The sequence below is a fragment of the Pygocentrus nattereri genome, chromosome 17, assembly GCF_015220715.1.
Source record: "Pygocentrus nattereri isolate fPygNat1 chromosome 17, fPygNat1.pri, whole genome shotgun sequence".
In the NCBI taxonomy this organism is placed as follows: Eukaryota; Metazoa; Chordata; class Actinopteri; order Characiformes; family Serrasalmidae; genus Pygocentrus; species Pygocentrus nattereri.
In genome coordinates, this window is record NC_051227.1 from 5860282 (window position 1) to 5884184 (window position 23903).

The following is a 23903-nucleotide window of genomic DNA, read 5'->3' on the forward strand; positions in this document are numbered from 1 at the left end:
TCTTTTTCATTCCGTCAGCACACACTGCCGTGGCCCAGGGTGTGTGTGATATAAGACTGCGTGGCCTATAAGACTGTCCATGGGTATGTGAGGCTCCTATACTGTGTGCAAGAATGTCTGTTTGTACCAGAATGATTTAATATTTTGTATATAAACATTCAGTGATCATCCTTTATTCCTATTTCCAGCCAAAACAGCCTGTAAGTTCATTTTTCTGCACAGTTTTAATACAATAGATTTCAGCTCCTCAAAGAATCTGCAGACACGCCTCCAAAGCTCAGTCTGAGAAGCTGGTTGATGATTTTCTGAAGTAATCAAACCCATTCAGTGGTGTTGAGGTCTGGAATCGTTCAGCTTCTTCGTTTGACGTGTCCGTCTCGTTTTCTCAGTGAGGTTCTTCTTGATGAGCTACACATCCTTTCAGACCCACAGCGCTGAGTGGTCTTCTCACAGTGGAAGGATGGACAGAAACACCGGTGGATGTTTTCAAATCTGAAGCAGCTTGATTTTCTTCTCGGCCTCAGAGGAAAGCTTTGAGTGCTGTTTGTCTGAGGGTTGCGCTTCTTGGGTCGACTAGGTCTTCCAGGTAGTTGTTAGGAGCCACATTTTCTCTGCAGCTTTCAAATGTCCTGAAAAATGTTTGTATTTAATGGCTGTTTTGACTGGAAATGGAATTACATGAAGGGTGTATGGTTTTTACACGATGTTGTGTAAATGTGCAATGTCGCCACCTTGTGGGAAACTGTATGTGTGCATGTTTTGTTGTATGTGGGTTGGGTTATTGTTATTTACTTCAGCCTTACACACTTCCAGCGACTCTGCCCCCTAACCTGGCTGGAATGGCTTTTAGCCAGTCAGCTGTTTTGGACCAGCGTATGTCAGTTTTAAGCGGACCTCTGAAGTCTTGTCATTCTGTAGCCGGTTTAATCTATGAGAAAAATGAATGGGGTTCCCAAATATTACAGCGAACATCAATCAATTATGAGTTTGTGAAAGAGTGTGAATATATGAATATTGCTACTTCTAAGCTAAAACTGTTGTACTTTTAAACAGACCTCTTCAAAATAACCACAAAGATTCATCCAGTCTCATAATTAAAGGTGCATTTAAGCCTCATCATCTCTCGGGAGTCTCTCCATCGTTTAAACTCCTCACCGATGTTAACGCGGGCTCTTCATCCTCACCTGATCTATGAACTTCTTTCTCGATCTTTGTTCTTCAGATTGTCTCCTCATTGGCCGTTTCTCCCGATTCTGGAGAACATTTGTTGATATTTGAACTCAGCAACAGCAACTGAACATCAATTGAACAGCAACTCCTTCTGAAGCTCCGCCCCCTCAAATCCATGTACCTGCATTGCTGAGGCGAACAACGCTGGACTGGCTAGGCCATAAAACCCTTTGCAAATACGATGATGTAATGTTAGAGTGAACAACCACACAGTGAGTAATGTAGCTAACGTTAGCAGTTGTGGTTTAGCAAACTGTCATTGCTATGAAGCTAACAGGTTGAGATTAGCTTTCACAAAAAGTAGCAAACAGGACAGAACAATACTGACTTGTTGGTTCTGTGAAACAGCAGAAATGAGTTAATGTTGCCCACCGGTCAAGCAGAAATCGAGCAGCCTCCTCATCCCTTTTCAGGCCTGTCAGCTCTCCATGAAGCTGAAGTTGGCTTCTTATTCAGTATTAGTATTATTATTTTCCCATTCCACCTTAAATGGAGCAGCAGTTTCATTTTGGTGTTTCTTGTTCAGACTTTTCTGTTCCACATTAAATAGTACAGCAGTTACATGTTGGCGCCTCTTATGTGAAATTTCACTCCACCTTAAATGGTCCAACAGTTACATTCAGGCGCTTCTTGTACAAATTTGCCCAGTCCACCTTAAATAGTGCAGCAGTTATTATTATAACAGCTCAGACGCCTGAACAGAAGTGTTATAGTAGAAGGTGGAACAGGAAAATTCACACAAAGGGACCAGAATGTCATTGCTGGACCATTTAAGGTGGAACAAGACGCTGACGAATAGGAAGCCTCGTATTTAACATTAGCAGTTTTTTCCGAAAACCCCATTCATTTTTTCCATAGAGAAAAACAGCTCAGACCAGGGATTCCTTATATGGGTGTAAATCCATATTTGACCAACTCTAAAGTGCTGAGTATTGCACCGTGGGAAAACTTTGAATGTACTGTAACTGTGCTCTGACAAAACACACACATTATTAATAAATTAATCTATGACTCTGACACATTTATGCAGATCTGTGGTCATTTACATCTGATACAACTCTCTCGAAAGTATTTAATAACTGTTTGAAGACTTTTTTAAATAACCTGTTTGTTTGTTTGTTTATTTATTTATTTGTGCAAATTATAGATTTATGTAAATCTTCAGGAACCAAAAATAGCCCTCCATGTGTCTGCATTCTGGTGACAGGATCACGCTAATAGTTTAAATGCATTTCATATCTTAATCTGGAATCTTAATGCTGGGCTTAATTATATTAATCTGTGCTCAGTTGGTTTCAGTTGAGGCCCCGGTGCGTGTAAAACAGTGCCAGTCACAAATCTGGACACGTTAATAAGAGGATTTATGTAAGTATGTATTCGCGTTTATATACGTTTATTTATAAGAATCATTTAGATCAGTTTCCATGGTAACTTTACATCCGTTTTGATTGATAAACACATTTCCACCGGTACACTAGACATATTTCCATGGTTGTGTTACGCCTGTGACACTTCCATTATTACAGTGGACACCGTTTCCATCAGTGCATTACATCCATTTTTTATCATGATTATGCTACTTCCGTTTCTATGGTTGCAAAATACCCACTTACATGGTTGGGCTACACCTTTTGGCAAGCCAGTGAAAATAAAAGATGGGTGTTTCCGATAAAGTGGCCAGTAAGTGGAAGCACAAGGTGGGTGTTTCCAATATAGTGGCCAGTGCCGGTAAGTACAAGATGGGGGTTTCCAATATAGTGGCCTGTGAGTGGATCGAGAAGATGGGTGTTTCTAATAAAGAGGCCACTGCGTGGAAGCACAAGATGGATGTTTTCGATGAAGTGGCCAGTTAGTGGAAGTACAAGGTGGGTGTTTCTAATAAAGTGGCCAGTTAGTGGAAGCACAAGGTGGGTGTTTCTAATAAAGTGGCCAGTGAGTGGAAGCACAAGGTGTTTCTAATAAAGTGGCCAGTGAGTGGAAGCACAAGGTGTTTCTAATAAAGTGGCCAGTTAGTGGAAGCACAAGGTGTTTCTAATAAAGTGGCCAGTTAGTGGAAGCACAAGGTGGGTGTTTCTAATAAAGTGGCCAGTGAGTGGAAGCACAAGGTGGGTGTTTCTAATAAAGTGGCCAGTGAGTGGAAGCACAAGGTGGGTGTTTCCAATAAAGTGGCCAGTGAGTGGAAGCACAAGGTGGGTGTTTCTAATAAAGTGGCCAGTGAGTGGAAGCACAAGGTGGGTGTTTCTAATAAAGTGGCCAGTGAGTGGAAGCACAAAATGGGTGTTTCCAATAAAGTGGCCAGTGAGTGAAAGCACAAGGTGGGTGTTTCTAATAAAGTGGACAGTGAGTGGAAGCACAAGGTGGGTGTTTCCAATAAAGTGGCCAGTGAGTGGAAGTACAAGGTGGGTGTTTCCAATAAAGTGGCCAGTGAGTGGAAGCACAAGGTGGGTGTTTCCAATAAAGTGGCCAGTGAGTGGAAGCACAAGGTGGGTGTTTCTAATAAAGTGGCCAGTGAGTGGAAGCACAAGGTGGGTGGAAGTACAAGGTGGGTGTTTCTAATAAAGTGGCCAGTGAGTGGAAGTACAAGGTGGGTGTTTCTAATAAAGTGGCCAGTGAGTGGAAGCACAAGGTGGGTGGAAGTACAAGGTGGGTGTTTCTAATAAAGTGGCCAGTGAGTGGAAGTACAAGGTGGGTGTTTCTAATAAAGTGGCCAGTGAGTGGAAGCAATAGGTGGGTGTTTCTAATAAAGTGGCCAGTGAGTGGAAGTACAAGGTGGGTGTTTCTAATAAAGTGGCCAGTTAGTGGAAGCACAAGGTGAGTGTTTCTAATAAAGTGGCCAGTGAGTGGAAGCAATAGGTGGGTGTTTCTAATAAAGTAGCCAGTGAGTGGAAGCACAAGGTGGGTGTTTCTAATAAAGTGGCCAGTGAGTGGAAGCACAAGGTGGGTGTTTCCAATAAAGTGGCCAGTGAGTGGAAGTACAAGGTGGGTGTTTCCAATAAAGTGGCCAGTGAGTGGAAGCACAAGGTGGGTGTTTCCAATAAAGTGGCCAGTGAGTGGAAGCACAAGGTGGGTGTTTCTAATAAAGTGGCCAGTGAGTGGAAGCACAAGGTGGGTGGAAGTACAAGGTGGGTGTTTCTAATAAAGTGGCCAGTGAGTGGAAGTACAAGGTGGGTGTTTCTAATAAAGTGGCCAGTGAGTGGAAGCACAAGGTGGGTGGAAGTACAAGGTGGGTGTTTCTAATAAAGTGGCCAGTGAGTGGAAGTACAAGGTGGGTGTTTCTAATAAAGTGGCCAGTGAGTGGAAGCACAAGGTGGGTGGAAGTACAAGGTGGGTGTTTCTAATAAAGTGGCCAGTGAGTGGAAGTACAAGGTGGGTGTTTCTAATAAAGTGGCCAGTGAGTGGAAGCAATAGGTGGGTGTTTCTAATAAAGTGGCCAGTGAGTGGAAGTACAAGGTGGGTGTTTCTAATAAAGTGGCCAGTTAGTGGAAGCACAAGGTGAGTGTTTCTAATAAAGTGGCCAGTGAGTGGAAGCAATAGGTGGGTGTTTCTAATAAAGTGGCCAGTGAGTGGAAGCACAAGGTGGGTGTTTCTAATAAAGTGGCCAGTGAGTGGAAGCACAAGGTGGGTGTTTCCAATAAAGTGGCCAGTGAGTGGAAGCAATAGGTGGGTGTTTCTAATAAAGTGGCCAGTGAGTGGAAGCACAAGGTGGGTGTTTCTAATAAAGTGGCCAGTGAGTGGAAGCACAAGGTGGGTGTTTCCAATAAAGTGGCCAGTGAGTGGAAGCACAAGGTGGGTGTTTCTAATAAAGTGGCCAGTGAGTGGAAGCACAAGGTGGGTGTTTCTAATAAAGTGGCCAGTGAGTGGAAGCACAAGGTGGGTGTTTCTAATAAAGTGGCCAGTGAGTGGAAGCACAAAATGGGTGTTTCCAATAAAGTGGCCAGTGAGTGGAAGCACAAGGTGGGTGTTTCTAATAAAGTGGACAGTGAGTGGAAGCACAAGGTGGGTGTTTCCAATAAAGTGGCCAGTGAGTGGAAGTACAAGGTGGGTGTTTCCAATAAAGTGGCCAGTGAGTGGAAGCACAAGGTGGGTGTTTCCAATAAAGTGGCCAGTGAGTGGAAGCACAAGGTGGGTGTTTCTAATAAAGTGGCCAGTGAGTGGAAGCACAAGGTGGGTGGAAGTACAAGGTGGGTGTTTCTAATAAAGTGGCCAGTGAGTGGAAGTACAAGGTGGGTGTTTCTAATAAAGTGGCCAGTGAGTGGAAGCACAAGGTGGGTGGAAGTACAAGGTGGGTGTTTCTAATAAAGTGGCCAGTGAGTGGAAGTACAAGGTGGGTGTTTCTAATAAAGTGGCCAGTGAGTGGAAGCAATAGGTGGGTGTTTCTAATAAAGTGGCCAGTGAGTGGAAGTACAAGGTGGGTGTTTCTAATAAAGTGGCCAGTTAGTGGAAGCACAAGGTGAGTGTTTCTAATAAAGTGGCCAGTGAGTGGAAGCAATAGGTGGGTGTTTCTAATAAAGTGGCCAGTGAGTGGAAGCACAAGGTGGGTGTTTCTAATAAAGTGGCCAGTGAGTGGAAGCACAAGGTGGGTGTTTCCAATAAAGTGGCCAGTGAGTGGAAGCAATAGGTGGGTGTTTCTAATAAAGTGGCCAGTGAGTGGAAGCACAAGGTGGGTGTTTCTAATAAAGTGGCCAGTGAGTGGAAGTACAAGGTGGGTGTTTCTAATAAAGTGGCCAGTGAGGGACGTAGAAGACAGAGGTTTCTAGTGGACAAGTGAGCGTTTTTGGGAGCACCTTTTAAAAGTCACACGAGCCTCTCTGTACACGTGTCCCCCTCACGTTTCAGCGCCAGCGGCTCTCACGTGACAGAGATGTAAAGTTTTCAATCAGATTGTCTAAGTGGACCTTCAGACTCGATCGGCTTAGTCATTCACTCCTTCACCCTCTCACGCTGCTCCTCTCTGAGGTCAGTTAACCGAGGGCTTAAACGGCCACTGTACTTTGTGCTCTAAATGTATCTGGTGTTTGTTTTATTGTTGATTGTGATCTTTAAATTGGCCCCTTGCGGTGAGAGACGCTGACCCTCAGCCCCCCATCACCCCTCCCGACTATAAGCTGTTTCACACCGAGACTTAAACAACATCACCCGTCTAAATATAAACGCACAGCCCGAGAAATGGAGCTCTCCGTTCCCTCTCTCTCTCTTTCATCTGAAAAACGCCTGTCCTGCTCCTTTTCTCCTCTCTCTCTCTTTGTCTCCTCCTCCATCTCCTTCCACTTGCTTTTCACTTCCCTTTTTCTTCCTCTCTCTCTCTCTCTCTCTCCTTCTCCCCTGACTCTTTCTCTCTTTCTCTCTTTCTCCCTTTTTCTTCCTTTCTCCCTGCCTCTCCCTCTCTCTCCCCTGACTCTTTCTCTCTCTTTCTCCCTTTTTCTCCCCTGACTCTCTCTCTCTCTTTTTCTGTCTTTTTCCCTTTCTCTCCCGACTCTCTCTCTCTCTCTCTCTCCCGACTCTCTCTCTCTTTCTCTCTCTCTCTCCCCATTCTCTTGCTATCTATCTTGCTTCATCTCCTTTTCACTTGTTTTTCCTGTCTTTTTCTTTCTCTATCTCTATCTCCCCTCTCTCTCCATCTCTCTCTCTTTGTCTATGTCTCTCTTCTTTCATCTCCTTTCACGTGTTTTTCCTTTCTTTTTCTTTCTCTATCTCTTTCTCTCTCCCCTCTCTCTTCACCTCTCCCTCTCTTTCTGTCCTCTCTGCCCCTCTCTCTCTTCCACCTCCCCTTTTCCTCTTTCTCTCTCTCTCTCTGGTTTTGGCTCATTAGTTGGGCTGTGTTTGTATTCTCCTCATGCCCCTCTCCTCTCCACACAACGCTGGGCACCTGACAACTGGCACGCGAGAGAGAGAGAGAGAAAGAGAGAATGAATAAAAGAATGATGGTGGGGAAAAAATGTGAAAACGTGTAGCGGAATGATGGGAGAGAGCAAATTAGGGATTGAAGAATAGAGAGAGAGAGAGAGAGAGAGAGAGGGAGGGAGGGGGAAGGAGGGGGCAGCGCGTGTGTGAGTGAGTCTGTCTGGCACGTGAGGATAAAAATAGAGCGCGTGCTGCTATTTTTAGTGGGAGCTCTACAGCTCTGATACTGAGGCTCCGCTGCAGCTTCAGAAACACAACAGAAACTCCAGCTTTCTATTTAAAACTCTCCGCTCACTCCGGGCGCCCGTGCATAATTCACAGGAAAGCCTTTAATGTAGCAGAGTGTGTGTTCAGACGGGGGGGGGGGGGGTCATTGGGGGACAGCTGTTCAGGCCACCTTTCACTTTTTGATTCTTTCTATATGTATACTTCATCCATCCATCTCTTTTTTCTTTCTCTTCATCTTTCTTGTTTGCTTATTGCAATCTCTTTCTCCATTTCACTCTCTATTTCACTCTTCATCTCTCCATTTCAGTGTCTTTCTTCAGTCTGTCAGTCTCTTTTATTTCAGTCTTTCCATTTCAGTCTAATTCAGTCTCCTTATTTCAATCTTTCTTACTATTTCAGTCTCTCTATTCCAGTCTTTTTCTATTTCAGTTTATATTCTAGTCTCTCTCCATTTCATTTATTTCAATCTTTTTAGTCTTTCTGTATTTCAGTCTGTCTATTACAGTATGTTTCTATTTCAGTCTCTGTCCATTTCAATCTCTCTATTCCAGTCTGTCTTCCTATATTAGTCTCTATTTCCGTCTCTCTATTCCAGTCTTTGTCAGTCTCTATTCTAGTTTTTCTCCATTTCATTCTCTCTATTTCAGTATGTATATTTTAGTCTCTCTGTATTTCAGTCTATCTATACCAGTCTGTCTCTATTTCAGTCTCTCTACTTCAGCCTCTCTATCCCAGTGTCTCTCTTTTTGTCACTATATTTTAGTCTCTATATTCCAGTCTTTTTCTATTTCAGTCTCTTTTTCATTCTATTTGTCTGTATTTCAGTCTGTCTTACTATTGCAGTCTGTATTTCCATCCCTCTTTATTTTAGTCTCTATATTTAATTCTCTTTCTATTTCTCTATTTCAGTCTCTCTTTTGATTTCTCTCTCTGTTCCAGTCTCTTTCTGTATTTCATTCATTCCTCCTTTTCCATGTCTTTCTTCACTCTCTCTGCCCATTTCAGTCTCTGTACTTCAGTCTCTATCTATTCCAGTCTTTCTGTTTCAGTCTATTTCAATTCTCTTTCTATTTTTCTGTCTATTCCACTCTCTTTCTGTATATCACTCTTCCTCTCTCCATTCCATTCTCTTTCTTCAGTCTCCCTGTCCATTTCAGTCTCTCTTTCTATTTCAATTTCTGTTTCTTTGTTGGTCTTTCTTGCTATGTAAGTCTTCCTTTTCAGTTTACTTCAATTTCAGCCTCATTTTATTTGTCTCTTTTTATTGCAGTGTCTTTCTCTCCATTTCAATCTCTATCTCTCTTCATTTTAATCTCATTTTCTCTCTATCCATTTCAGTCTCTGTATTTCTTCATTTCACTCTCTTTCTCCATTTCAGTCTCTCTTCATTTCAGTATCTGTCTCTCTCTTCATTTTATTCACTGTATCTCTATTTTAATTTCAGTCTCTGTCTCTTTTCATTTCAATGTCTATCATTTTCCAGCCCCCCGACTTCATTTCAGTCTGTCTGAATTTCAGACTCTTTCTCCATTTCAGTCTCTCTTCATTACAGTATCTCTCTCACTTCATTTCAGTCTTTCTCACTTAATTTTAGTCTTTCTCTCATCCTTTCCTTATCTCTATCCATTTTAGTCTCTTTCTCTCATCCTTTCCTTATCTCTATCCATTTTAGTCTCTTTCTCTCATCCTTTTTGTTTCTCTCTTTGTCTTTTTCTCTTCATTTCAGTCTCTCTCTTTTTTCAGTCTGTGTCTCTCTCATTTCAGTTTCTCTCTTTTCAATCGCTGTCCCTCCCTCTTAATTTCAGCCTCTCTCTCTCATCCTTTTTATCTTTCTCCCCATTTCAGTCTGTCCCTCCATTTCAGTGTCAATCTCTCTTGCTTCATTTTAAACTCTCATCCTTTTTGACTCTCCATTTGTCTCTTTCTCCATTTTACTCTCTCTCTCTTCATTTTAGTCTGTCTCTCCATTTCAGTCTCTGTCTTGCTCTCCATTTTAGTCTTTCTCTCACCTTTTGTCTCTCTCCATTTCAGTCTTTTTCTCAATTTCATTCTCTCTTTCTCCATTTTAAGTCTCTGTTTATCCATTTTAGTCTATCTTTCTCTTCATTTCAGTGTCTTGTTCTTCATTTCAGTCTGTTTCTCCATTCCAGTTTCTCTCTTGCTTTCCATTTTCATCTCTCTCAAGCTTTGTCTCTCTCAATTTCAGTCTTTTTCTCCTTTTCAGTCTCTTTTTCTCTGTATTGTCTCTTTCTCCATTTTAAGTCTCTCTCTTCATTTCAGTCTCCTTTTCCACTATAAGTCTCTTTCTTCGTTTCAGTTTATCTTTTCTCAGTTACAATCTCCATTGTTCATGTTAGTATGACGATCCATTTTATTCTCTTTATAGTCTCACTCCCCATTTCAGTCTCTCTCTCTCTCTCTCTCTCTATTTCAGTCTTTCTTTATTTAAGTCTGTGTCCATTTGAATTTCTCTCCACTTCTCTCTTTAAATTTCAGTCTCTCATTCTCCATTTCTGTCTACCTCCAATTCAGTGTATTCTCCACTTTAGTCTCTCTTTTTCTCCTTTCTCTTCCTGCCTTGATATTTCCAACCCTCTATTTTTCTTTCTCCATCTTTGCTTTCTTTCTCTCTCGCGTGCTCGTCCACGTTTTCTGCTCATCCCATGTCAGCGCAGACTGATCACACAGCCGGTGTAAGTGTTTATGTTTGTTTTGCTCTCTCTCTCTCTCTCTCTCTCTCTCTCTCTCTTTCTCTCTCTCTCTCTCTCTCTCTTTCTCCCTCTCTCTGTGTAGAACATGTGCGTGTAGCTGATAGAGTGAGATGGATGTGTCTGGCAGTCGAGCTCTGTAATGCATGAGCAGAGACAGACTGGGCTGACTGCTCCGAACCCCCCCGTCCAGCTTTAACTCCCCCTCCTCATCCAGCTCTGACCACACAGGCCAAATGTCATCAAACCATTCAACCTCAGAGCTGTGAAACTGCATCAGTGCACTATGATTCAATCATGCTCCTACAGAGTGTACATCACAATACCTGCATTTAGAGTCGGTTATTCATTCAGCCTAATAAGAAACTGTGGAACAGACTCAGTTTATATCACAATACCTATATTTAGAGTCGGTTATTCATTCAGCCTAATGAGAAACTCTAGAACAGACTCGGTTTATATCACAATACCTTCATTTAGAGTCGGTTATTCATTCAGCCTAATGAGAAACTGTAGAACAGACTCACCAGATACCAGTTCAACCTCAGCTATAGCTAAGCCTCAGCAGATACCAATTCAGTCATAGATATAGTTAACCCTCACCAGATACCAGTTCAACGTCAGCTATAGCTAACCGTCACCAGATACCAGTTGAACCGTACTTATAGCTAACCCTCACCAGATGCCAGTTGAACTGTATCTATAGCTAACCCTCACCAGAGAACAGTGGAACCATACATGTAGCTAACCCTCACCAGATACCAGTTCAATCATAGCTATAGCTAACCCTCACCAGATACCAGTTAAACAGTACCTATAGCTAACCCTCAACAGATACCAGTTCAATCATAGCTATAGGTAACCCTCAGCACATACCAGTTCAACCGTAGCTATAGCTAACCCTCACCAGATACCAGTTCAACATCAGGTATAGCTAACCCTCACCAGATACCAGTTCATTCATAGCTATAGCTAACCCTGACTAGATACCAGTTCATTCGTAGCTATACCTAACCCTCACCAGATACCAGTTCAATCGTAGCTATAGCTAACCCTCAGCAAATACCAGTTTAACCGTACCTGTAGCTAACCCTCACCAGATACCAATTGAACTGTAACTATAGCTAATCCTCAGGAGATACCAGTTCAACCTCAGCTATAGCTAACCCTCACCAGATACCAGTTCAATCATAGCTCTAGCTAAACCTCAGCAAATACCAGTTCAATCATAGCTATAGCTAACCCTCAGCAGACACCAGTTCAATCGTAGCTATAGCTAACCCTCAGCAGATACCAGTTTAACCGTACCTGTAGCTAAACCTCACCAGATACCAGTTCAACGTCAGCTATAGCAAACCCTCACCAGATACCAGTTGAACCGTACCTATAGCTAACCCTCACCAGATACCAGTTCAATCGTAGCTATAGCTAACCCTCACCAGATACCAGTTCAACCTCAGCTATAGCTAACACTCACCAGATACCAGTTCAATCGTAGCTATAGCTAACCCTCACCAGATGCCAGTTCAATCGTAGCTATAGCTAATCCTCACCAGATACCAGTTGAACTACACCTATAACTAACCCTCACCAAATACCAGTTCAATCGTAGCTATAGCTCACCCTCAGCAGATACCAGTTGAAGTGTACCTGTACCTAACCTTCACCAGATACCAGTTGAACCGTACCGATAGCTAAACCTGACCAGATACAAGATGAACTGTACCTATAGCTAACCCTCACCAGATACCAGTTCAATCATACCTATAGCTAACCCTCACCAGATACCAGTTGAACCGAACATATAGCTAACCCTCACCAGATACCAGTTGAACTCTACCTATAGCTAAGCTTCACCAGATACCAGTTGAATTGTACCTATAGCTAACCCTCAGCAAATACCAGCTCAAAAGTAGCTATAGCTAACCCTCAGCACATAACAGTTCAATCGTAGCTATAGCTAACCCTGACCAGATACCAGTTCAATAGTAGCTATAGCTAACCCTGACCAGATACCAGTTCAATAGTAGCTATAGCTAAGCCTCACCAGATACCAGTTCAATCATAGCTGTAGCTAACCCTCACCAGATACCAGTTGAACCGTACCTATAGCTAGCCCTGACAAGATACCAGTTCAATCAAACCTATAGCTAACCCTCAGCAGATATCAGTTCAATCGTAGGTATAGCTAACCATCACCAGATACCAGTTCAATCGTAGCTAAAGCTACCCCTCAGCAGATACCAGTTTAATTGTACATGTAGCTAACCCTCACCAGATACCAGTTCAACCTCAGCTATAGCTAACCCTCACCAGATACCAGTTCAATCGTAGCTATAGCTAACCCTCAGCAGATACCAGCTCAATCGTAGCTATAGCTAACCCTCAGCAGATAACAGTCCAATCATAGCTATAGCTAACCCTGACCAGATACCAGTTCAATCGTAGCTACAGCTAACCCTCAGCAGATACCAGCTCAATCGTAGCTATAGCTAACCCTCACCAGATACCAGTTGAACTGTACCTATAGCTAAACTTCACCAGACCAGATACCAGTTGAACTGTACCTGTACCTAACCCTCTCCAGATACCGGTTCAACATCAGCTATAGCTAACCATCGCCAGATACCAGTTCAATCGTAGCTATAGCTAACCCTCAGCAGGTACCAGTTCAATCATAGCTATAGACAACCCTGAACAGATACCAGTACAATCATAGCTATAGCTAACCCTCTGCAGATACCAGTTCAATCATAGCTATAGACAACCCTGAACAGATACTAGTTCAATCATAGCTATACCTAACCCTCAGCAGATACCAGGTCAATTGTAGCTATAGTTAACCCTCAGCAGATACCAGTTCAATCGTAGCTATAGCTAACACTCAGCAGATACCAGTTCTTTCGTAGCTATAGCTAACCCTCAGCAGATACCAGTTCAATCATAGCTATAGCTAACCCTCAGCAGATACCAGCTGAACAGTACGTATAGCTAACCCTAAGCAGATAGCAGTTGAACCGCACCTACAGCTAACCTTCACCAGATACCAGCTGAACCGTACCTATAGCTAACCCTCAGGAGATACAAGCTGAACCGTACCTATAGCTAACGCTCAGCAGATAGCAGTTGAACCGTACCTACAGCTAACCCTCACCAGATACCAGCTGAACCGTACCTATAGCTAACCCTCACCAGATACCAGCTGAAGCGTACCTATAGCTAACCCTCAGCAGATACCAGTTCAATCATAGTTATAGCTAACCCTCAGCAGATACCAGTTCAATCGTAGCTATAGCTAACCCTCAGCAGATACCAGTTCTTTCGTAGCTATAGCTAACCCACACCAGATACCAGTTCAATCGTAGCTATAGCTAACCCTCACCAGATACCAGCTGAAGCGTACCTATAGCTAACCCTCAGCAGATACCAGTTCAATCATAGTTATAGCTAACCCTCAGCAGATACCAGTTCAATCGTAGCTATAGCTAACCCTCAGCAGATACCAGTTCTTTCGTAGCTATAGCTAACCCACACCAGATACCAGTTCAATCGTAGCTATAGCTAACCCTCACCAGATACCAGTTTAACCATACCTGTAGCTAACCCTCACCAGATACCAGTTCAACATCAGCTATAGCTAACCCTCAGCAGATACCAGTTCAATCGTAGCTAAAGCTAACCCTCACCAGATACCAGTTTAACCATACCTGTAGCTAACCCTCACCAGATACAAGTTCAACATCAGCTATAGCTAACCCTCAGCAGATACCAGTTCAATCGTAGCTATAGCTAACACTCACCAGATTCCAGTTCAATCGTAGCTATAGCTAACCCTCTGCAGATACCAGTTTAACCGTACCTATAGCTAACCCTCGCCAGATACTAGTTCAACCTCAGCTATGGCTAACCCTCACCAGATACCAGTTCAATCATAGCTATAGGTAACCCTCACCACATACCAGCTGAACCGTACCTATAGCTAACCCTCACCAGATACCAGTTCAATCGTAGCTATAGCTAACCCTCACCAGATACCAGTCAATCATAGCTATAGCTAACCCTCACCACATACCAGCTGACCTATAGCTAACCCTCACCAGATACCAGTTCAATCGTAGCTATAGCTAACCCTCACCAGATACCAGTTCAATCATAGCTATAGCTAAACCTCAGCAGATACCAGTTCAATCGTAGCTATAGCTAACCCTCAGCAGATAGCAGTTCAATCATATTTATAGCTAACCCTCACCAGATACCAGTTCAATCATAGTCATAGCTAACCCTCACCAGATACCAGTTCAATCATAGTTATAGCTAACCCTCAGCAGATACCAGTTCAGTCGTAGCTATAGCTAACCCCCCCCAGATACCAGTTCAAACGCAGCTATAGCTAACCCTCAGCAGATACCAGTTCTTTTGTAGCTATAGCTAACCATCACCAGATACCAGTTCAATCGTACGTATAGCTAACCCTCACCAGATACCTGTTGAACCGTATCTATAGCTAAACCTCACCAGATACCAGTTCAATCATAGCTATAGCTAACCCTCAGCAGATACCAGTTCAATCGTAGCTATAGCTAACCCTCGCCAGATACCAGTTCGACCTCAGCTCTACCTAACCCTCACCAGATACCAGTTCAATTGTAGCTATAGCTAACCCTCACGAGATACCAGTTCAATCGTACGTATAGCTAACCCTCACCAGATACCAGTTCAATCATAGCTATAGCTAACCCTCTGCAGATACCAGTTCAATCATAGCTATAGACAACCCCGAACAGATACCAGTTCAATCATAGCTATACCTAACTCTCGAGAGATACTAGTTCAATCAAAGCTATATCTAACCTTCAGCAGATAGCAGTTAAATCATAGCTATAGCTAACCCTCAGCAGATACCAGTTCAATCATAGCTATAGCTAACCCTCAGCAGATACCAGGTCATTTGTAGCTATAGCTAACCCTCAGCAGATACCAGTTCAATCGTAGCTATAGCTAACACTCAGAAAATTCCAGTTCTTTCATAGCTATAGCTAACAGTCAGCAGATACCAGTTCTTTCGTAGCTATAGCTAACCCTCAGCAGATACCAGTTCAATCATAGCTATAGCTAACCCTCTGCAAATTCCAGTTCAATCATAGCTATAGCTAACCCTCTGCAGATACCAGTTCAATCATAGCTATAGCTAACCCTCAGCAGATACCAGGTCAATTGTAGCTATAGCTAACCCTCAGCAGATACCAGTTCATTCGTAGCTATAGCTAACCCTCAGCAGATGCCAGTTCTTTCGTAGTTATAGCTAACCCTCAGCAGATACCAGTTCAATCATAGCTATAGCTATACTTCTGCAGATTCCAGTTCAATCATAGCTATAGCTAACCCTCAGCAGATACCAGGTCAATTATAGCTATAGCTAACCCTCAGCAGATACCAGTTCAATCGTAGCTATAGCTAACACTCAGCAGATACTAGCTGAACCGTACGTATAGCTAAACCTAAGCAGATAGCAGTTGAACCGTACCTACAGCTAACCTTCACCAGATACCAGCTGAACAGTACCTATAGCTAACCCTCAGGAGATACCAGCTGAACCGTACCTATAGCTAACCCTCAGCAGATACCAGCTGAACAGTACGTATAGCTAACCCTAAGCAGATAGCAGTTGAACCGCACCTACAGCTAACCTTCACCAGATACCAGCTGAACCGTACCTATAGCTAACCCTCAGGAGATACCAGCTGAACCGTACCTATAGCTAACGCTCAGCAGATAGCAGTTGAACCGTACCTACAGCTAACCCTCACCAGATACCAGCTGAACCGTACCTATAGCTAACCCTCACCAGATACCAGCTGAAGCGTACCTATAGCTAACCCTCAGCAGATACCAGTTCAATCATAGTTATAGCTAACCCTCAGCAGATACCAGTTCAATCGTAGCTATAGCTAACCCTCAGCAGATACCAGTTCTTTCGTAGCTATAGCTAACCCACACCAGATACCAGTTCAATCGTAGCTATAGCTAACCCTCACCAGATACCAGTTTAACCATACCTGTAGCTAACCCTCACCAGATACCAGTTCAACATCAGCTATAGCTAACCCTCAGCAGATACCAGTTCAATCGTAGCTAAAGCTAACCCTCACCAGATACCAGTTTAACCATACCTGTAGCTAACCCTCACCAGATACCAGTTCAACATCAGCTATAGCTAACCCTCAGCAGATACCAGTTCAATCGTAGCTATAGCTAACATTCACCAGATTCCAGTTCAATCGTAGCTATAACTAACCCTCTGCAGATACCAGTTTAACCGTACCTATAGCTAACCCTCGCCAGATACTAGTTCAACCTCAGCTATGGCTAACCCTCACCAGATACCAGTTCAATCATAGCTATAGGTAACCCTCAGCAGATACCAGTTCAATCATAGCTATAGCTAACCCTCTGCAAATTCCAGTTCAATCATAGCTATAGCTAACCCTCTGCAGATACCAGTTCAATCATAGCTATAGCTAACCCTCAGCAGATACCAGGTCAATTGTAGCTATAGCTAACCCTCAGCAGATACCAGTTTATTCGTAGCTATAGCTAACCCTCAGCAGATGCCAGTTCTTTCGTAGTTATAGCTAACCCTCAGCAGATACCAGTTCAATCATAGCTATAGCTAAACTTCTGCAGATTCCAGTTCAATCATAGCTATAGCTAACCCTCAGCAGATACTAGCTGAACCGTACGTATAGCTAAACCTAAGCAGATAGCAGTTGAACCGTACCTACAGCTAACCTTCACCAGATACCAGTTTGAACTCAGCTCTATCTAACCCTCACCAGATACCAGTTCAATTGTAGCTATAGCTAACCCTCACGAGATACCAGTTCAATCGTACGTATAGCTAACCCTCACCAGATACCAGTTCAATCATAGCTATAGCTAACCCTCTGCAAATTCCAGTTCAATCATAGCTATAGCTAACCCTCTGCAGATACCAGTTCAATCATAGCTATAGCTAACCCTCAGCAGATACCAGGTCAATTGTAGCTATAGCTAACCCTCAGCAGATACCAGTTCATTCGTAGCTATAGCTAACCCTCAGCAGATGCCAGTTCTTTCGGAGTTATAGCTAACCCTCAGCAGATACCAGTTCCATCATAGCTATAGCTAACCCTCAGCAGATACTAGCTGAACCGTACGTATAGCTAAACCTAAGCAGATAGCAGTTGAACCGTACCTACAGCTAACCTTCACCAGATACCAGCTGAACAGTACCTATAGCTAACCCTCAGGAGATACCAGCTGAACCGTACCTATAGCTAACGCTCAGCAGATAGCAGTTGAACCGTACCTACAGCTAACCCTCACCAGATACCAGCTGAACCGTACCTATAGCTAACCCTCACCAGATACCAGCTGACGCGTACCTATAGCTTACCCTCACCAGATACCAGTTCAATCAAAGCTAAAGCTAAACCTTTGCACATAGTAGTTCAGTCGTAGCTATAGCTAACCCTCACCAGATACCAGTTTAACCATACCTGTAGCTAACCCTCACCAGATACCAGTTCAACATCAGCTATAGCTAACCCTCAGCAGATACCAGTTCAATCATAGCTATAGCTAACCCACACCAGATACCAGTTCAATCATAGCTATAGCTAACCCTCTGCAGATACCAGTTCAATCGTAGCTATAGCTAACCCTCACCAGATACCAGTTCAATCGTAGCTATACCTAACACCAGATACCAGTTCAATCGTAACTATAGCTAACCCTCACCAGATACCAGTTCAATCGTAGGTATAGTTAACCCTCTGCAGATACCAGTTCAATCGTAACTATAGCTAACCCTCACCAGATACCAGTTCAATCGTAGCTATAGCTAACCCTCACCAGATACCAGTTCAATCGTAGCTATAGCTAACCCTCACCAGATACCAGTTCAATCATAGCTATAGCTAACCCTCTGCAGATACCAGTTCAATCGTAGCTATAGCTAACCCTCTGCAGATACCAGTTCAATCGTAACTATAGCTAACCCTCACCAGATACCAGTTCAATCGTAGCTATAGCTAACCCTCACCAGATACCAGTTCAATCGTAGCTATAGCTAACCCTCACCAGATACCAGTTCAATCGTAGCTATAGCTAACCCTCTGCAGATACCAGTTCAATCGTAGCTATAGCTAACCCTCACCAGATACCAGTTCAATCGTAACTATAGCTAACCCTCTGCAGATACCAGTTCAATCGTAACTATAGCTAACCCTCACCAGATTCCAGTTCAATCGTAACTATAGCTAACCCTCTGCAGATACCAGTTCAATCGTAGCTATAGCTAACCCTCACCAGATACCAGTTCAATCGTAACTATAGCTAACCTTCTGCAGATACCAGTTCAATCGTAGCTATAGCTAACCCTCACCAGATACCAGTTCAATTGTAGCTATAGCTAACCCTCACCAGATACCAGTTCAATCGTAGCTATAGCTAACCCTCACCAGATACCAGTTCAATCGTAGCTATAGCTAACCCTCACCAGATACCAGTTCAATCGTAACTATAGCTAACCCTCTGCAGATACCAGTTCAATCGTAGCTATAGCTATCCCTCACCAGATACCAGTTCAATCGTAACTATAGCTAACCCTCTGCAGATACCAGTTCAATCGTAGCTATAGCTATCCCTCACCAGATACCAGTTCAATCGGAGCTATAGCTTAGCCTCTGCAGATACCAGTTTAACCGTACCTGTTGCTAACCCACACCAGATACCAGTTCAATCATAGCTATACAAAATTGTCCAACAATGAGAAGAAATATAGATCCGTGTTCTCTGAAGTGGTGAGACCTGGCTTGTGACAGTGTTGCTTCAAACATATTTCTGGAAATTCTCATAACAAAACTTTTTTCCGAATGTTAAAAGGGAGGTTTATAATGCGGCCAGTAAGAGTCAGTTTGACCAAGCACATGCTTTTTATTGACTTACTGAAATTCTTCCCTTTGTTGTTAATCCCATCGTGGTTTAAAAATGTGTATTGTTACTGTAAATTGTGTTTGTTGCCCAGAGGCAATATCTTGCAATAGAGGGTTAAGTGTAGTTGAGGAATCAGCGCCATCGAGAATCAGATCCCAACAGTCGAGAGTCGGAGTAAACCTGGAGTCGGGCATCACTACAATGGAGAAGAAACTCTTCCAGTGCTGTCTTTCGTTCATATTGTTTCACTCGTGTTAGCGCCACTCAGCAGAAGTGACGGATCATTGGCGGTCATTGTGGTGAGGAAGGGAAAGGTCAGTGGCTGTGATTTTGTGAGTGTAAACACTGGCAGTGTGGTATTTTACGGGTCTAAATCCTCAGCAGATGGCTCAGTGAACCCTCACACACTGTGTGTTGTGTGTGTATGTGTGTGTGTGTGTTCGTAGGCAGCTGAGGCTTCACTGGAGAGAGTGGGTGACTGACTACTTTGCCTAAAGCTACAAAACTGCAATAGAGCATTTCTCTCTCTCTCTCTCTCTCTCTCTCTCTCTTCCCCTCTATGACCTCTCTGCTTTGAGATCAAATGTCCCAAAAAATACAGCCCAATTTGTTTGAAATAATGAAAGATGACACCATTTGTCATGAAACATTGTCAGGAAACATGATCTCATATTAAAATCCATTTCTGTTACCCTCTCAGTCGTACATTTTAAAAGACAAACCTCTGTTTGAGAGAAACGATAACCCGCCGTGTCGGCAAATCATTCACCAAAAAATGGAATCTCCTGGATGCCGTGACTTTTGGTGACTCATGGCCCAAAACTCGGGCCAATCAGATTCTAAAAACAGTTCAGACTTCCAGTAAAGAGGTGCAGAATTTGGTGAATTTGGTGGAAGTTTCATATTTCGGTTTTAACAGTTAGAAGCGGAACTCATGGGTCCTGTGGCATTACAAACAATAGTTTCAAAAATTCCATTTCAAATTTTCATTTTGCTTAATGCTATTATAGACACTAGCTGCGTTCCAAAGCCCAGGCTGCAGCCGAGGTAGGGTGGTAGGGCAGGTCCCCGGTAGGACTGTCCTCCTTAGTAGCCTATTGGTCACACAAATTGTGTGGACCAATTGACATTGTGGCACAAAACTTGTAAGGGACTTGGTGAGAGAAAATGGATTGAATTGTGATAGTTGCTAATATGCCAGTATTATTATGCAGTATGATAAACTACACATATATAAATACGTCTAAATAAAATATATTTGATAAAGGCTTCGATTAATCAATCATTCTACACTTTGTAAGGCAACAGAATTCAAGGACGTGAGCAAATAACATTGTAAAACAAGCTCTGAACTCTGCTCCAATTGCTTCGATTTCCACCTTTGGTCCTTTTTTTCTTTACGTTGTTCGTGCACAGAGCACTGTGGGTAGCTGAAGACCTGGAAGGATACATCTGTTGTGCCCTTGAAATCACTCAGAACGGAGGCTGCATTTCTAAGCCGTAAACGAAGGGTCCTTCATCTTGGATCAGCCCTCTAAGACGTAATGGCCGAGAAATGCAGCCTACCTCGGCTGCAGCCTGGACTTTGGAATGCAGCTGATTTTCTTGCTAACAATTTGATCATGTCTTGCATTGATGTTCTCAGACACCTAAGGAACAGGAAATTCTGACTTCCAACCTTCTGCTAACACTCATCCAGCCTTCAACAACCATGGTCTCCTTTAAGCAGCTGGCTGAGGATGTGAAAACGAACTCATGCCTGCAAAGCAGGAGAAGACTAAAAAGATTTCAAAGCACATCTAGCTCTTAATTTCCACTGTTTGAAATGCCATTAAGAAATGGACATCAGTGCAAGATCTGGAAGACCAAGAAACCTTTCAGATATGTTTACTAGAAAGGCAAAGCAAACCCCCATATGACAGCAAAGAACCTGCAGGAAGGCTTAGCTGACACAGATATAGTGATGCACTATTCTACAGTGCTTGTACAAATGTGCAATCTGCATGGAAGAGGTTGTGGCATGCACCTATCCCCTGGGACCTGATGATGGCCATGGGAGCCGGTAGGAAGGCAGGGTCTGAACTCCAAGACCAGACAAAAACCCCTCAAAGATAGCGGGGATAGGATGAAATCCGCAAGGGAGTGGGGGTGGTGCGAGAGTCCCAATCCCACCTCTTGGACACCACCTCTGGTCCCACTGAGAGGCCACTTGCATTTGCCTCACGTTCGATCCTGGTGGACGAGCTGGAGAGCGGGGGTGGTGCCCAGGAGGTGGGGCTCATGCTCTTGCGCCACCCTCGCTCCTTTGTATATTTCATCCTTTCCTTGCTGTCCTTGCGGGGGTTTGTCTAAGTTCGGAGTTTGGGCCCCACCTTCCTGCCGGCTCTCTCCGCCGTCACCAGGGCAATTGAACAATTGAAAGCCTCACTTACCATATTGAGAATAAATGAGCAGCATGTGATGAAAAGAACACCTTACAATGTGTCAAACAATGGGGTGGATCTATTATGCTTTGAGGCTGTGTTGCAGGCAGAATCACCTGCATCGGTAGATGGAGGCATGAATTTCACTTTATCAGCAAATTCTGGAATCAGATGTGCCACAGCCAGTCAAGAAACTGAATCTGAAAAGCTGAAGCTGCATTAATATTTAAATATTCTTTCCACTTCAGAGATCAAAGAAATATGAAATTTGGTCAATAACCGTTGCCTATAACTGTAAAGATAAATAAAACTGTGTGTGCGGCAAACATGTATGTCTCATTGGGGCTTGTTTCCTGGACTTAAGCCAGGTCTAGAATGAATCATACTCTCCCAGTGGGGGTTTCTTTGCAGTAAATCCTTTCTGTTCTCCATTTGTAAATCCAGCCCTTTAAGTTTTAACACCTAACCATGATCGATCCTGCACGGAGGATGTCAGCATGAAGAGGAGCAGGCATCTCTGTAGAGCACAGCCACATTCAGAGCTTTCCTTCCTTTGATATTCAGAATCATTCACCTGAACAGTGGAAGACAACAGTGACCTTGACTTCGGTGCCAAAATGAGTGAATACATGAGCTGTGCGATGCATGACTGTTGGGACAGTGAAGTAAAATTGGTTATTTTGGTTGTGTGTACTTGGAATTTGTACATCATATGCCCAAACGTATTCTAGTAAGTGAATTCAGCCACTTGAAGGTGCACCCACTGCTGACACAGGCGTTCAATTTCACACTCAGCTAGTGTAATCATTGCAAAAGCATTGACCAATAGCATTGAAAGCTCTGGAGCAACTGCACATGAGCCAGGGTGTGCAAGCTTTTTTCAAAGAGGGCCGGCTCGTACCACATCAGAATACCCAAGGGCCGAAATATTCGCAAATGATTAAAAATATTAAGGTTTCAAGATATAGAATTAGTGAGTTGCGGTGTTTCCTATCACTGTATAAAAGATGCACAAGGATTCTTTTATTGTTGGATTGTTTTGAGCAATTTGGCTCAGTAAGCACTTATGAGTACCAATAAAACATGAGTAAAGTTTTAAGCATATTCCTATTCAAGCGGTTAATTGTTCAAAAATATAATTCATAATCAGTGGTGGACAGTAACTGAGTAACTGAGTAAATGTAATTAGTTTCTGTATTTAAGTATTTTTTGGTGTATCTGTACTGAAGTTTCTCCATTCTGGGCGACTTTTTCCTTTCACTCCACTACATTTCAGAGTCTAATATCCGACTTTTTCCTCCTACATTTTGAGAAATCTGTCGTTCCTTTTGGTTTCTGTGTGTATAAAAACGTAACATGTCAAAATGAAAGAAGTGCAAAGCCAGAGCACCAATCAGGGCCCAGCTGTCACTTTGTTTAGAGCTGGTTTTGACCTGTTGGTCATACCGACCCAGTGCAGCACACGGTTCAACGTCAGCGCAGCAGCGTAAAACTTTGAGAGAGTCTGTTCAACATAAATGATGAACTAACCTAACTTTGTGTAAATAGAGCACAATATAGAAATATGTCCACATATGCAGTCGTGACCGACGTGGCTTTTTTCTGAATTTCTACAAACACCATTTCATTTTATAGTAAATGAGTTTGGGCTGGTTTATGTTTATGAACAGACGCCTACAGATCAACATAGTAAAGGAGCTCATCTGTGATCCTGAGTTTAAAGCCCGTTTTTATTCAACTTAAACTTGGAACTAAGTTGTAAATAAATCTGAAACTGAAACTTTGCTTGTGTGTAAAAAGTGATTTCAGAGCCACTCGGTTCTCCCTGATGGAAACTGTTTACCTTCAGTGTTTTGTGCTTATGATCATTTTAATAGACGTCAGCCTCACTAATTAATGACGTTCTATTAAAAGACTGGTTTACCAAGAGAGACACTGGAGGACTTTCACCTGAAATGAGTTCATGAAGCCAGTCTGATTATAAAAATGATAACAGGACATCAGAGCCAGAATTACTCTTTTAGTACTTTTACTTTATACTTAAGTACATTTGAAGGCAAATACTTTAGTACTTTTACTCAAGTTGAGGTCTAAAGGGAGGAACTTCTACTTTTACTGCAATAATATTTTACCTTGGGGGTCTCTACTTTAACTCGATTACATGATTTGTGTACTTTCTCCACCACTGTTTATAAGAAAAAAAAAGCATAACGATATGCATTTTTTTTGTTTTGTTAGATGATGTTCTTAACATATCAAATAAATGCAGCAACTACATTCAGAAGTCATTTTATTAAATAAGCAGATTAAGTAGCATAGTTAGCTACGTTTTTGTTGAATCCTAAAGGGATATCACAGAAGTCTGGAGAGGCCATGAGCTGTCGCTATAATTTTCTGGATTGTTTTCTTAGGTTGAGGCAGTTGCTGGCTGGAAAAC